General features: G+C 28.4%; 1 long non-coding RNA gene across 1 annotated transcript; it reads left to right on the top strand.

Annotated features, from left to right (window-relative positions):
- Positions 1-1,640: 1,640 nt before the first annotated feature.
- On the top strand, positions 1,641-3,244 carry LOC141697032 (uncharacterized). Its single transcript, XR_012564576.1, has 3 exons — positions 1,641-1,825; positions 2,007-2,139; positions 3,166-3,244. It is a non-coding gene; the product is annotated as an uncharacterized LOC141697032 (long non-coding RNA).
- Positions 3,245-3,963: the final 719 nt, after the last annotated feature.

Genomic DNA, 3,963 nt, shown 5'->3' on the forward strand with positions numbered 1-3,963 from the left:
CGGATGTTAAGATATATCAATTTTAGTCATATGAAAAAATTATTAAAAAATTTGAAGTCCATCTTGCAAGTCAGGATTAGAAAAATCTGGTAAAAGTACCCTTCCCGACAACGAGACTCGTTCCAGATTTACAAGATTAATTTTTAAAATGATTTTTTTGACGATCCAACCGTACGGATGTTAAGATATATCAATTTTAGTCATATGAAAAAATTATTAAAAAATTTGAACTTCATCTTGCATGTCAGGATTAGAAAAATCCGGTAAAAGTACCCCTCCCGACAACAAGACTCGTTCCCGATTTACAAGATTAATTTTTAAAATGATTTTTTCGACAATCCAACCGTACGGATGTTAAGATATATCAATTTTAGTCATATGAAAAAATTATTAAAAAATTTGAAGTCCATCTTGCAAGTCAGGATTAGAAAAATCCGGTAAAAGTACCCCTCCCGACAACGAGACTCGTTCCAGATTTACAAGATTAATTTTTAAAATGATTTTTTCGACGATCCAACCGTGCGGATGTTAAGATATATCAATTTTAGTCATATGAAAAATAAGTCTCTTTCTTGATTAAATAATTACTTTCCTAAAAAATGGTTTTAGGATCATTTTGCATAATATTAATATATATTAACGTTAGTTATATAGAAAAATAATTGAAATTTTTTCAAATTTGTTTCAAATAATTTTATATAAAAAATTATGTGAAATTATTTAAAATAAATATTATTCTATTAATATAAATAAAATAAAGTTAAGTATTTAATTATAATATATAAATAAATAAATAGGAATAGAAAAATTTGGTAAAAGCGCGACTTCCGAACACGAGACTCATCCCCGATTAACTAAATAAAATTTTTAAATGATTTTTTCGACGATACAGCCGTACTGATGTGTACATAAATTATTATTTTTTTGCTAAATGATACATATATTCATTTAATTCATATAAAAAAGTATTAAAAAATTTCAAATTTATCTTGAATGTCAAGATTAGAAAAATCTGGTAAAAACACTACTTCTGAATATGAGACTCGTACGATAAATTTTTTAAATGATTTTTTCAATGATACAAGATGTTTAGATATACTCATTTCATTCATTTTAAAAATTATTAAAAAATTTCAAATTTATCTTGAATGAAAGGAATATAAAAATCTTGTAAAAGCACTACTTTTGAACACCATACTCATCCCCGATTAACGCTCCAATGGTACTGATGTAGTGACTTTATTTATTTAAAAGTATTTTAAATTTTTTACGTTACACCTGAACAACAAAAAAATCTAGTAGGAGCACTATTTTTTTAAATGAGATTGCTTAAATGTGCGTAATATTAAGATCTTGAAATTAATTTTAATTCTGTTTCATAAACATATAATAAAAATAACTAAATTTTCTAACAATACATGTAATCAAATAATATTATTTTTTTCCTTTATCACCTAAATTTAAAGTTTTTATTTAGTAAATTATTTTAAATTCCCTCGTATTGTTTCATCCCCCTTTGTCAATATTTTAGTTCCCCCTTAAATTACAAATCCCCCTTTTATCTCTCACAAACACTATTCTCTCATAGCTGCTCTTTCCCTCTCCCAGCCTCTCCCCTAACTCCTCTATCTCGCATTTTTCTCCACCTCAATATGTCACCGTCTTTGCTATTAGAACCCTATTTTATCCATGTCAAATTTTCTCTAAACTCTCATCTCTTTCAATTCAAATTGAAAACCAGGTCTCTTAAGGAATAACCCCAACTTAATTTATTCAAAAGCTAGATTCTCAAACACAAACCATTGTTCGATTTGTTAAGCGAAAGGTATTTACTTGTCTTGTTTTTTTTGTTTTTTGTTTACCTTGTATTGAATTCTTATATATTGAATTTGGGGGTTTTTATTGGTGTGTGTTTTAATTAGTTAAAAACCGATTTCTGTTATATATTTTTCCTTTTTCCTTTATGGTTAGGGAGCTCTGTTTTGTCTCTCACCCTGTTCTTTTAGCTTGTATTTGTAGGTCGATAGATGAATACAAATTACTGTAATTTATGGAGTAGCTGATTCCTCTATAATGTTCCAAGTTGTATCCACCAGATATACTGATTCTAGTACGGTGCAAATTGCTATTGGTGACAAGGTACCTACAATCCTCTTTTTTTACACTAAATATACTAGAACACATGAAGAAAATCCGAACATATATTTACTTAGATAATACTTAACATTGTAAATTAATGGGTTTAAATATGTACTGAATCGGACATAAACAAAATCATAATCAAAGTATGTTAAGTACCAAGAAAAATGTTAAGTATATTAAAGTGTTTTTTTGTTTTTTTTGCAGGTTCTAGCTAGTTGAAGTATAATGTAGTTCAATAATTTGGAAACTCTCGACGGGCCTTATGTTCCCAATGCTCTTGAGTTTGTGGTTTTATTACAATTTCTTAACTTTTTATGCTTTTTTCATGGTTGAGTTGGTAAACTAAATTAAAGCAACAGAGAAGCAAAATAATGTCTCATTCACTGTATAATTAAGATTTGAACATGATTTGATTGAGTTCTTCATTATAGCACTTACTTGATCTGAATTTAAGGGTTAAACATCATAAATAAACCCTGCTTTATGTTTTTCATTAAAATATGAAATTGCTACCTTTTTTCTAGAATCAAATTATTATGTGTTGCATATATTTTTTAGAAAAAGAACACTTGGTAGATTATAATTCAATTTGATACGAGAAGCTTGGAATTTTATTTTATCAGACCATGTATTGGTATAACATTGAATTATTTTTGAAAATTTTAATAGTGACACTAGTTAAGACTTAAGACTTCCACCTTATGTAATTGAAGTGTTGGCTTAATTGCAACTCTTTACAATTTTGCTTAGGTTTTCAATTGGTTAATCTTGTAAGATGCTAAACTTGCAAATCGTAGACTTGTCACACCATAGTTTCTATGCTTAGAAGTATATTTACTTGACTTTGATAAATAATTTTTTTAAGTGGCCACAATATGTAGGTCGTTTACTTATATGTAGTAAGTACTAAGTATGTAAATTTATCCTTCTTTAGTTTTCTAGTTAGTTCTAACTGTTTGATGTTTTGATAGAAGTATTAGTACTAAGTTCTGTCCATTTCATTTTTTTTTATTTCTTATGCAGGCTACTTGGGTAGGCCACAAAACTGCAGCTCTTTCATGGACTAATCCAAATAAGTTCTTCAAGTTTCACAGAATTATTGCCAAAGATATTTGTGTTTATATTTATCTTGAAGAGATAATGACATGGTAGTGCTGATGCTAATGTCCATAGTGATGAAGAGATTGATTAATTTCATTCCTAGCTAGGTCCATCTCACATTTAGAATTTTAGACTAGTTGACTTGATGTGATATAAATATTCTTAATGACAATCTTTATGTCCACTTGGAAATGGTCGTATTTTGTGAACGTCTTCTTTTTTTTGTCTGAACTTCTTGTATATTTGTTGGTTGTAATGGTGAATATTGATCGCTTGTGTAATGGTTTATTTATTGTATATGGGGGATATTATTTGTAATGGTTGACAATAGTTTGGAATTGAAAAAACCATTATGTGTGAACCCTATCAGACAATACTTTTGGTACATAAAGTTTACAAAAAAATTTGTGTATTTAACAATAAATCAACGCTTTTTAAATTGAAACCTTAGTGCAAAGTTAACTTATACAACACCAATATACCATTGTCTATAAAATGTTAAAACCTTGTATAAAAGGTATTTATACAACATGTGGGACAAGCAAACGGTTGTCTGTAGAAGTTTATTCTGTCCATCCAGGAAATAGAACTGTCGTCTGTAGACCATTATTACGAGAGTTCTCTTAGCTTATTTTTGTTGTGTGTCATGGTACACAACAATAGTTTTATGATACAAAGGTGTTGTCTGTACGATACTACTACAAGAGCAAATTGGGAACA

This window comes from Apium graveolens, chromosome 11, assembly GCF_009905375.1.
Source record: "Apium graveolens cultivar Ventura chromosome 11, ASM990537v1, whole genome shotgun sequence".
Classification (NCBI taxonomy): Eukaryota; Viridiplantae; Streptophyta; class Magnoliopsida; order Apiales; family Apiaceae; genus Apium; species Apium graveolens.